We start from the raw sequence: 12,266 nt of genomic DNA on the forward strand, positions 1-12,266 counted from the left end.
AATATAAGTATCTATATTATATACTCACCTATGATTGATAATATTCTTACTCGAATATTAACCTTTGATCTGTCTCCGAGACCAGCATGACCTCTCCACCAGGTGGGTAGTTCTTCAATGATCACTTCGAGATATTCCTCTTGTCCACCAGGACTTCCCTGCCGGGGGGGGGGGGGGGGGGGGGGAGGGGGGCAGGAAACCAGTTCATCGTAGAATCTCTGGTGAGGGCAATTACTAAAATTGTCATAGTCTCTACGGTCTCCAGACCATAAGAATATTACTCGAAGCCCTTGTCACTTGGATTAAGGGAAAAAATCCACGATACATTAATTCTATGGTACACTTCCATCAGGACGACATGAATGAGCCCAAAAAACGTATTTTGAGCGAAGCGAAAAATGATATTTTAATCATAAAATAAATTTTTGAATATACTTACCCGGTGAATATATAATAGCTGCAACTCTGCGGCTCGACAGAAAACACACTAAAAAAACTCGCGAGCGATCGCTATGAAGGTTGCGGGTGTGCCCACCAGCGCCAACTGTCGGCCAGATACCACTCTTGTATGTAAACAAAACCTTCAATTCTTCTCGTCCCGCTGTGTCTCTATTGGGGAGGAAGGGAGGGTCATTTAATTTATATATTCACCTGGTAAGTATATTCAAAAATTTATTTTATAATTAAAATATCATTTTTAAATATTTAACTTAGCCGGTGAATATATAATAGCTGATTCACACCCAAGGAGGTGGGAAGAGACCAGAGTTAATTATGTTTACAGCGTATAAGCTAAGAGTTTTTTCATTTTGACAGTTATCAATATAACAAAACCAAAATATATAGGTACCTGGTAAGGAAGTTGACTTAGACGATTACTCTGCCTTGTAAGTCTGTCTTCCTCACGGAGCCCAGCGATCCTCTTAGGATGCTGAAAGACTCCCAGGAGCTGAAGTATCAAGGGTTGCAACCCATACAACAGGACCTCATCAAACCCCTAATCTAGGCGCTCTCAAGAAATGACTTTGACCACCCGCCAAATCAACCAGGATGCGAAAGGCTTCTTAGCCTTCCGAACAACCCATAAAACAATATTAAAAACATTTCAAGAGACAGATTAAAAGGATATTGGAATTAGGGAAGTGTAATGGTAGAACCCTTACCCACTACTGCACTCGCTGCAACGAATGGACCCAGTGTGTAGCAGTCCTCGTAAAGAGTCTGGACATCTTTAAAGTAAAATGACGCGAACACTGACTTGCTTCTCCAAAAAGTCGCGTCCATAATACTTTGCAGAGATTTATTTTGCTTGAAGGCCACGGAGGTTGCTATATCTCTAACTTCGTGCGTCTTAACCTTAAGCAAACATCGGTCTTTCTCATTCAAGTGAGAATGAGCTTCTCATATTAAAAAAATCTGATAAAATATGACAAAGCATTCTTTGACATAGGCAATGAAGGTTTCTTAACTGAGCACCATAATGCCTCAGATTTCCCTCGTAATGACTTAGTACGAGCTAAATTGAACTTAAGAGCTCTAACAGGACATAATACTCTTTCCAGTTCGTTGCCTACGATCTCTGATAAGCAAGGAATATCAAAAGATTTAGGCCAAGGACGAGAAGGCAGTTCATTTTTGGCCAGGAAACCAAGTTGAAGTGAACAAGTGGCTTTTTTCTGTAGAAAAGCCGATGTTCTTACTGAAGGCATGAAGTTCATTGACCCTTTTAGCCGAAGCCAAGCACACTAGGAAAAGTGTCTTGAGGGTGAGATCCTTCAGGGAGGCTGAATGTAATAACTCAAACCTGTCTGACATGAGGAACCTTAGGACCACGTCTAAGTTCCATCCAGGAGTTGCCAAACGACGTTCCTTAGAGGTCTCGAAAGACTTAAGGAGATCTTGGAGATCTTTATTGTTGGAAAGATCTAAGCCTCTATGTCGAAAGACCGAAGCCAACATGCTCCTGTAGCCCTTAATCGTGGGAGCTGAAAGGGAGTGAACCTTTCTCAGATGTAAAAAAAAATCTGCTATTTGGGCTACAGAGGTACTGGACGAGGACACAGATGCTGACTTGCACCAGTCTCGAAAGACTTCCCAATTCGACTGGTATACTCTAATGGTAGAAGCTCTCCTAGCTCTTGCAATCGCACTGGCTGCCTCCTTCGAAAAGCCTCTAGCTCTTGAGAGTCTTTCGATAGTCTGAAGGAAGTCAGACGAAGAGCGGGGAGGCTTTGATGGACATTCTTTACGTGGGGCTGACGTAACAGATCTACCGTTAGAGGAAGACTTCTTGGAAAGTCTACCAGCCATTGAAGTACCTCGGTGCACCACTCTCTCGCGGGCCAGAGGGTAGCAACCAACGTCAACCTTGTCCCTTCGTGAGAGGCGAACTTCTGCAGTACCTTGTTGACTATCTTGAATGGTGGGAATGCATATAAGTCCAGAAAAGACCAATCCAGTAGAAACGCGTCTATGTAGATTGCTTCTGTATCTAGGACTGGAGAGCAATAGATTGGTAACCTTTTGGTCAACGAGGAGGCAAAGAGGTCTATGGTGGGTTGACCCCAAGTAGCCCAAAGACTCTTGCCCACGTCATTGTGGAGGGTCCATTCCGTGGGTATCACCTGACCCCTCCGACTGAGACAGTCTGCCAAGACGTTCAAGTCCCCCTGGATGAATCTCGTCAACAGGGAGATGCCTCGAATTCTTGACCATAAGAGAAGGTCCCTTGCGATCTCGAGCAGCGAGAAGGAGTGTGTGCCTCCTTGCTTGGAGATGTATGCCAAAGTTGTGGTGTTGTCTGAGTTGCCTCTACCACTAAGTTTCGAAGAAGCCTTCTAATATCATCAAGGCCAAGTGGACTGCTAATAGCTCCTTGCCGTTGATGTGCATGCTCTTCTGACTTGAGGTCTACAGACCCGAGCATTCCCGACCATCCAGGGTCGCACCCCAACCCAAATCCGACGCGTCTGAGGACAACACGTGGTTTGGGTTCTTGACTGCTAGGGATAGTCCCTCTCTCAGACTGATATTGCTGTCCCACCATTTCAGGCATGCCTTTACTGGTTCGGAGACTGGGAATGATACCGTTTCTAATGTCTTGTCCTAGTTCCAGTGAAAGGCTAGATGGAACCGGAGAGGCAGAAGGTGTAGTCTCCCTTGTGAGACAAACTGCTCCAGGGATGAGAGAGTCCCTACGAGACTGTTCCAACTCCTGACTGAATAAACGTTTCGTTTCAGCATTAGCTGGACTTCGAGCAGGGCTTGACTGCGAATCTCCATCCCCAAATATAGAATAATCTGGGATGGGATCAGTTGGGACTTTTAGGTTGACCAAAAGTCCCAACTCCCTGGCCAAACTCAACGTCCAATGTAGATCCTGCAGACAGTGAAGACTGGACGATGCTCTGAGAAGCCAGTCGTCCAAGTACAGGGAGGCTCGGATCCCCGATAGATGGAGGGATTTTGCCACATTCCTCATGAGCCTCGTAAACACGAGAGGCGCAGGACTGAGGCCAAAGCACAGGGCTCGAAACTGGTACCCCACATTCCTGTAAACAAACCTCAGAAACGGTTGGGAATCCGGGTGTATAGGAATGTGGAAGTATGCCTCCTGAAGGTCGAGAGAGACCATCCAGTCGACTTCCATAAATGCTGTCAAGACAGCCTGGTAGACTTCATCGGGAAGTTTGTCTTGACAATGAACACATTGAGCGCACTTGCCTCTTACGTACTCCTGCAGTGAACATGGCTGCCAAATCATGGAGCCATCCCTGAGGGACTTGTTCCTGCAGAGAACGTGGCTGTCAGATCATTGGAGCCATCCCTGAAAGCCTTGTTTATGTATGACATAATTGTACAGCAAAACTTCAAAGGCTCAAAAACAGCTGTGAAGTCGACCTGTAAAATCTTGGAGCGTCTCATGGCCAGGTGCCAGGGAGAGTCTATGAGGTTTGAGAAGTCTATCTGGGCAGAGGCAGGAACTCCCAAGCCGAGAACTTCTCTCGTGTCATATCAGACTCTCGCTCTATAAGCCAGTTTAAAAGAAGGGAATGCAAAGGCTGTCTCCCCCAAACTCCTCCTGGTGATAAACCAGTCGCCTAGCAAACGTAAAGCTCTCTTAGAAGAGCGAGAGAGCACTAGCTTATAAAACAACGGCTTCGAAGTAGTTAGGCCTAGTGTAAGCTCTGACGTTTAGGCGAACGAGGAGCAGCAGTTACAAAAAGATCCGGACAAAGATCCTTAAAAATCAGCATGATTTATTTAAAGTCCATAGAGGGCTAAGCAGCTTTAGGCTCCTCTCCGTCTGACAGAGTCCTCAAGGGAATATCAGTAGGAGGGGGAACAGCAACTTCCTCATCTGAAGGAACCTTGTCCGATAATAGCAGAGTCTCAAGCAAGGGAGAGACCTACTGTGGTGTCAATGCTTTACAAGCAGAGTCCACACGCACTGGTGCATTAGTAGCGGACCAGGACGCAACGTCATGTAACTGCTTGACAGTCTGTGAACTGTCAACAACAACAGGTGCGTGAGACCAGGACGCAACGTCATGTAACTGCTTGACAGTCTGTGAACTGTCAACAACAACAGGTGCGTGAGACCAGGACGCAACGTCATGTAACTGCTTGACAGTCTGTGAACTGTCAACAACAGGTGCGTGAGGACGCACAGCGTCCACTCGAGACTGCTTTGACCGCCTAGACTGAGCAGTCAAAACAACTCTAGAATGCGGAGGTTGACGCTCAGCGTCAAAACAAGTCAACTCCGATTGTTAGCGAACGTCCTGAACGTCAACAGGAGCATCAGCAAGTGGCCTAACGTCCAAATGTGGCTGAAAATCCACACGAGACCGCATCGAGTGTGGTTCTAAACAACCTGACTGACGTGACTTGGCTACGCCAATGTCAACAGGACGCACAAAGGAACGTTAGGGTGGCTGAAAGCCAGGATCTCGATGAGATAAACGGCTAGGCTCAACGGACTTAACGGCAGAATAGTCTTCCATAAGGGAGGCAAGCTTATTCTGCATGTCTTGCCGTACAACCCATTTAGGATCAACGGGAATGGTTGCGGTAAGAGACGAGGGTTACGTCTGTGACCGCAAAACCTTGCCTACAAAAAGACTCTCGGAGTCTGTGTTACGCTTTTGTTAGGCGGCGAGCAGTCTTCCGATGACTGCATAGGGTCAGAGCTGTCCTAATGGTTAAAAACCAGGACGCTGGACCTGTCCTGAAAGGACTGACTTTCGCTTAAAGGGCCTCGAAACCTTGTTCCACGGTTTCTTATGCGAAAAGCCTTCGGATGACGAGGAGAAAATCGTCTCTCTCGCCTTATGATAGGGGTGATCTTGGTAAGATACACCCGATACCATAGAGGGAACGTCTGTTCGCTGATCAAGGCCTCTCGAACCCATAAGTCGTACGACATTACTTCTCCCCTGGGCTTGGGAGCTTGCAAGAGGTCCCGGACTAGGCGAACAACAGGCACGAACAGACGAACCCTCGGTCGCAACACTGATAACACTTTGCACAATATCACTTTATCACTACGATTTTCTGTTTTGCACTTATTTCACTGAAATCGAATTTTTTAAACAATTCACATTAGGTATGAATAAAACTGATTTCTAACTGAAGCACGCAATTCTACCCTCATCAAAAGGTTGTAATTGCGAAATCAGTCGTATAATGCAAGCACATTAATACCAGCAAAAAACAGTAAACATATTTTAAGATAAAAAAATCAGTGGCTGGGGAAGAGACTAAACACTAGTTCATTCAAAACTACGATTTCAATCTCTCACCGTACATTGCCTTGGGACGAGAATAAAAAACTAAAAACGTTTTATCGTTTCTCCCCGAACAGAGACTAGGGACGAGAGTAACTCGAGAACAACGTTACCCGCTTGGGACGAGATAAAGATCGGAACGTTTTCTCTCCTCTCTCTCCCTCCGTCTCTATCTCTCTCTCTCTCTTGATTTCGTACCTAAGAGAAGAGCCCATTTACGTTTCGTCAAAAAAAAAACAGGTTATTTGACCAAAGGATAAAACTGAAAGGTTTTTCAATTAAAAAGTTCCTTTAAAATAGAATTTAAAACATTTAAGCTTTGAAAGAAGAATGAACAAAACGTCAGAATCGGTTTACTCTTTCTGCAAAGTGAAACCGTGATACTCTCTCTCTCTATCGTAACGATAGAGCGCAAACTGCGTAGCATAAAAAAACTAAACGTTAGTTCATCTTTGAAACAGTACGAAGACTATTCAAAGAAAATCTTTCATAAAAATTCTATTAACAAATATTCATTTAATAAGTTTTAAATCATTAGCTCTTTAAAAGCTATTTACGATTGAAAGGGCTCAACGTTGTTTAACTTCGGTTTCCAAGATAGGACCGCCTACTCTCAGGAAAGGTCGCATATAAACAAATCATTAAAATTTATTTTGATGTTTATTATAAATGGAAAGCTAATCGAAGAGGCCTAATAAAGGCGGTTGAGATATAAAATATATAGAGGAAAATCTATAATTAATTTATAACGTGATAAGATAATTGCTAAAAGCCTAAACACACTTCCGTACTGAGGGAAGGGTCGGCCATTTAAAAGTCAAGGAAAGTCCAAAAAACAATCCAAAGTCATCAAAAATTAAATCTATCCAAAAACGAGTTCAAGATTTAAGTTGAAGATAAAACACCTGTACTGCGAAAGCTCAAACCAAAATGAAGTACTTCACCAAAATGATAAGAAAACTCCAGGTTCTACAGCGAGTATGAATACGTCTTGTCGTCAACGTCGACAGAAAAGAATTGAAGGTTTTGTTTACATACAAGAGTGGTATCTGGCCGACAGTTGGCGCTGGTGGGCACACCCGCAACCTTCATAGCGATCGCTCGCGAGTTTTTTGAGTGTGTTTTCTGTCGAGCCGCAGAGTTGCAGCTATTATATATTCACAGGCTAAGGTAAATATTTAAAAATCTATTTTTGAGTGAGATAGCCATGTCATCCTGATGGACCCTCCCGTCTATTCTAGTTCAGCCTTTCAGGCCCCTCCCTGACCTCTGTATCGCGGAGATTGGTAGGAGCTGAGCTCAGGATGAAGACAGACGTGACGTCATTTAGCAATGGCACCCATTTGTTTACGTCTCAAGTACCAAAAGTAGCCACGGATGAGAGTAACTTTAGAACGGCTCCTCAGTTACTCAGCCACCTTTCCATATCGAAGTGTTAACTCTATATGGGGTGCAGATAGCTATGTGGCGTGCTAATACATGCGTCCCCTGTTGATATACGATATCCTAGAGGGAAACCTTTAGGGTAATCGCACCAGAAGTTAGAATTCTGTGATAACCTTTAGTTTAATTCTCTGGGAATATCCACTGTAGTTAAATATACCCTAGGAAGCTACTGAAGGAACCGTCCATCAGGACGACATGGCTATCTCACCCAAAAATAGATTTTTCACTTCGCTCAAAATCCGTTTTTAATAACAATGAAGTAAAATTATCTGCAAAGTGAAAAAAAAAATCAATACAATTGCTTAACATTTTCACAGAAGATGAGACTCGAACAAAACACATCCTAGAAAAAACCGACAACCTCAATGTTTCTACAACAACACATTAAAGGACTTATACTGTATTGGTGCCGGTTTAGTATGTGGCTTACCTTTTTTAATTCTGGTTTAGTATGTGGCCTACCTTTTTTTTATTTTGGTTTAGTGTGTGGCCTACCTTTTTTATTCTAGTTTAGTATGTGGCCTACCTAACTTGTTAGGTTAGGTTAGGTTAGGTCACATACTAAAACAGATAGAATTTCTTAGGCAATATTCTTAAGGTAGGCCACATACTAAACCGGCACCCTTATAATATTGGTTTAGATAAAAGAAACTCTAAAAATACATTATTAGCTAACACTCACCCTGTCGGAATTCTAAGGCGATCTAAAACAAAGTCTTTTCTTGCTTAAAACCCACTTCAGTTCTGAAAAAAAAAAAAAAAAAAAACAATGGTTAATGTCTAGGAGAGGGCCGCATGAAGATATCAGTGATATTCAATTTATTTTTACTAGAATGTGTAGGAATGTATGTAAATAATGGTATACCAGTGAGATAATTCAGTGAAAATCAATAATAGTCGAAATATCGATGATCAAACTCACGCTACTCTTGTCTTCCTCCCAGATTTTTCTAAGTCTGTTGTTATTGTTGACTGTGTCTTGTTTTTGCTCAAAAGAGCCCTGTAACCACTATAATCCGCAGACAAACTAGTCCACTATGAAGTCTTACACGTTTGGCCAATCACAGCGCCTATCCACTATGACGTCATATATGTTTGGCCAATCACAGCGCGACAATACAACAGCGCGACAATACAACAGCGCGACAATACATTACCTCACCCAGGAATTTCATTTCGTTCTTAGACATGGAGGCCATAGCAAGCATGTCATCTCATGTTGCACAAGAAGTTGAAATTCCATCTTCTTGTCCTGACTGTTTCCTAAGTCACTATGAACTTGTTCTAACTTATTCGGGGTTATATTGAAAAACTAGTGGATTTGTACCAGAGACACAATTTAATTTTACAAAATAAAAATTGTCCTGCATGTCAGGGAACCTTCGCAACGGCTTCACGTTTTCCTCAAAGCAGCAGCATATCTTTATCAACCAACAGGTTAAGGTAAGCTTCATTAATTTATGGGGTATATTATAATGGTTATAGTATAACGATGTATACAGCAGTACCATCACTTTGGATTTGGTTTGGTGGATGTGTTAGGTAGTGTCCTTAAGGGGGGGTCGCAGGGGGGGCGGAGCACCCCCACCCCACCGGTAGGGGTACAGGGCTATTAGGCTAGGTTAGGTGGATGTATTAGGTTCGGTGGTGCCCTGAAAATCACTGTGGCCTTAAGGGGGGGGGGGGTGGCAAGGGGAGCGTAGGGCCCCCCCCCCCCCACCGGTAGGCCTAGGTAGGGGTACAGGCCCCCCAGGGTAGGTTAGTTGGTTGTATTAGGTTCGGTAGTGCCCCGAAAAATCACTTTTCTCATCCTCCCCCCACCCAAAAACCCCGCTTCCCACTGGGGTCCCCCATAATTGTAGTAGTATGTTTATGCTTACATTTTATGTGTTAGAGTTAAGTCTTAGTTTCTTTTTTATTCATTTCCTCATGTTTCTATGCACTGTGCAACAATAATCTGGTTGATTTTTGCCGTTTTTCGTCGTTAATACTTGAAAAACGGGTGCGGCCTTCTCCTAGACATTTACCAAAACAATACTGGTATTATTGTACTTAGCGTCAGAGTAACCTTTCCTAGTAAAAGGCAAATTTCCCTTAAGAAAAATGCCTGTTTCCTAAGAAAATGACACTTATTTTTTTTGGTAAAGTTTTAGATTCAACCAAATTGGGAAATGTATTATATTAATATATTTTCCTAGTAAAGCACGTGATAACAAAAAACTTTCTCTCAATACATTATTGACGCTGATGTCTACTTACAGAGATAATTATTTCAGTTAATGTAGGTCTGCATTTTATTTCTAAGTATTCTGTATACCTTTACGCTGCCACGGGACCTAGCTCTTGTTCGTTTGTATGTCTGTTTTCATCTTACTTGGCTCCGCCCCATTGCGTAATGTGACAATATTTACTTGAATGCGCATTTGCTCCTCCCACTAATGTCGCTCCTCCAATCTAAATACTACTGGGTTCTTTTCAAGGGTTATTATTGGACGATTCATTGGTCTCTCAGTCTTGTTTCAAGGATCTGTTTTTCGTGCAATATAACATTGTAAACGATAGTATTTTGTTTTTTTCCCTATTTCATTATGGGAGAAACCCGTGATTGTCGTTTGTTTTCGGTTTTCAAAAGTTCCGGTTTCTATATTTTCATCACACGTCACTTAACTGTCATGGATCCTCCGGTACGGTTGTGTGAAATATGTCGTTATTCCTATTTTGATGTGATCGGCCGATTTCATGGGAATTATAATGGAACTCCTGAAGTAGTGAATCGTTTTCTAAGGGAGCATTCCGTATTACCTTTAAGTGTCCAGTGTGGTAAATGTGATTCGCCTTTACATTTTCGTGAGGATAGACATGTGTGGTATTGTACCAAATCTGAACGTATTCCAGTACTTGATGATTCAGAAGAGGGTCAACCACAACCTTCCACATCTTCATCGTCATCTTCCGTTTAAGGTAAGAAGTGATTTAACAAAATATATATATTCAAATTTACCCCTGGTTAAAGGGGGGGTCGCAGGGGGGCCGAAGCCCCCCCCCGGTAGGGGTACAGGGCCCCTAGGTTAGGTTAGGTGGGTTTGTTAGGTTCTGTGGTGCCTTGAAAATTACTGTGGCCATAAGGGGGGTCGCAGGGGGGGCGAAGCCCCCCCCCCCCGGTAGGGGTACAGGGCCCCTAGGTTAGGTTAGGTGGGTTTGTTAGGTTCTGTGGTGCCCTGAAAATTACTGTGGCCTTAAGGGGGGGTCGCAGGGGGGGGCGAAGCCCCCCCCCCCCCGGTAGGGGTACAGGGCCCCTAGGTTAGGTTAGGTGGGTTTGTTAGGTTCTGTGGTGCCCTGAAAATTACTGTGGCTTTAAGGGGGGTCGCTGGGGGGCCCTACCCCCCTCCCCCCGGTAGGCCTAGTTAGGGGTATGGGGGAGGGGTGCTGGAACGTTAATTATTCATTTATTGCAAATATCATTCAATGCCCCAACACCCTACTCCCCCTTCCCCCACCCAAAACCCCTTTTCCCAAAGGGTGTCCCCCATAATTGGTGGGATGAACTAGGGTATACATAGTAAATCTCTAAATCGGTTGGTTTGCAGTCAAAATAAACATTAAATTCATTGAAACCACACTATTTCTGATGCAACAAATATATTTTTATTGCATTTTTCCAAATTTGGCTGAAACTAAAAATTTACCTTTTTTTATATAAAGTATATATTTAACACCGGAAAATTACAACATTAGCTTTTAAACTTGACCTGCCAAGTGCTAAATTATCCATCAATCCCGGGAAAAACCTACTAACTAATAGCCCTGTCCACACGCTCATGCATGCCCAACGGGTAAACAGTGATACCAGACCACAATAGTTAGTAAGAATGAGGGTTAATGACCTCAGAAGCAGGAAAACCACAGACAGGAATCTGGCATCATACAGTGTTTCCAGATCTTTGCCTTTAGTTTTCCACCTTCTGACGTCATCAACCCTCATTCTTACTACCTATTGTGGTCTTGTATCACTGTTTGCCCATCGGGCATGCTCGATCGTGTGGACAGAGATTAGGCACTTTAAAAAGAGGAGGAAGCATCTTAACCTAACCTTCTAGCCTATACCATATAACAATGTATATCATGACTGGCAGACAAACAATGACTTTCTAGTTTATATACCTTGACACTAACCTCGGCCTATCGTTAGGCTAGGGGAATTGTCATATGACACGACACGGGATTTACCGAACAAATTCATAAGCATATCGCAAACCAAACACTTCACAGACAGTTAATATCAAGACTGGCAACTAGCAGTGTTGCCAGAATGTCAGATGGGCATGGGTGTCTAAAAATCCTCAAAACTCGTGATAAAAAATCCCTAAAACAACAAAAATAATCCCCATTTCCACAAATATATTTTCTTATAATCATGTAGGCTTTACTAATATAGAAATTACTTACTATACTTCATGTAAGTTCGAGCAAACTAATTGCAACAATATAAAGGTGTACTCATCTTTGTATCCTCTGCATAGAAATTTGTACAGAATATCCCCACGACACACAAAATTCCCAAATCTAAGAATAAATTCCCATTACTGGCAACACTGTATAATTCAGTTACTTGAGAACTTGAAAAGTTGAAATCCAGTAACTATTAGTTATATATATTTTTTATACTTTTACTATGATGCATTAGCAAAATAGCGTTGAATTTTGCGTTATCTTAATACTGTATTGACTAAAAATACACCAAAATTCCTAAATATGTATGCAGCATTCAATGACAATAAATACCGCATAGATCATTCATCATTACTAAAGTACAATAAAATGGCAGAAATTGCGAAATTAATTATTGATCGCTTTCATAATATACTCAGCACTACAGGTGACCCATTTAATATTGCATTTATCAAATAAAACAAACAATTGAATATAGGAACAGTAAAAAAAAAAAATAATTAAAAACTCACTAGGCCTAGTTGAAAAAGCAGGTAGAGCTGATAGGAATTCCTGCAAATTAGAGGGCAATAAATAGGCTAA

The 12,266-nt window shown here is 42.6% G+C and overlaps 1 long non-coding RNA gene across 3 annotated transcripts in view; it reads right to left on the bottom strand.

Moving 5' to 3' along the window:
* LOC137630144 (uncharacterized) overlaps window positions 1–11,513 on the bottom strand; it is a 109,265-nt gene extending 97,752 nt beyond the window's left edge. For 2 of the 3 annotated variants that reach the window (XR_011041676.1, XR_011041674.1), the window contains exons 1-2: window positions 11,397–11,513; window positions 7,918–7,979 (exon numbers count right to left, since the gene is read on the bottom strand). This is a non-coding gene — a long non-coding RNA (uncharacterized lncRNA). The remainder of the gene's footprint in view (window positions 1–7,917; window positions 7,980–11,396) is intronic. The other variant, XR_011041675.1, reaches the window with a different exon arrangement.
* Between the last annotated feature and the right edge of the window lie 753 nt (window positions 11,514–12,266).

Source organism: Palaemon carinicauda, chromosome 38, assembly GCF_036898095.1.
Source record: "Palaemon carinicauda isolate YSFRI2023 chromosome 38, ASM3689809v2, whole genome shotgun sequence".
NCBI lineage: Eukaryota > Metazoa > Arthropoda > Malacostraca > Decapoda > Palaemonidae > Palaemon > Palaemon carinicauda.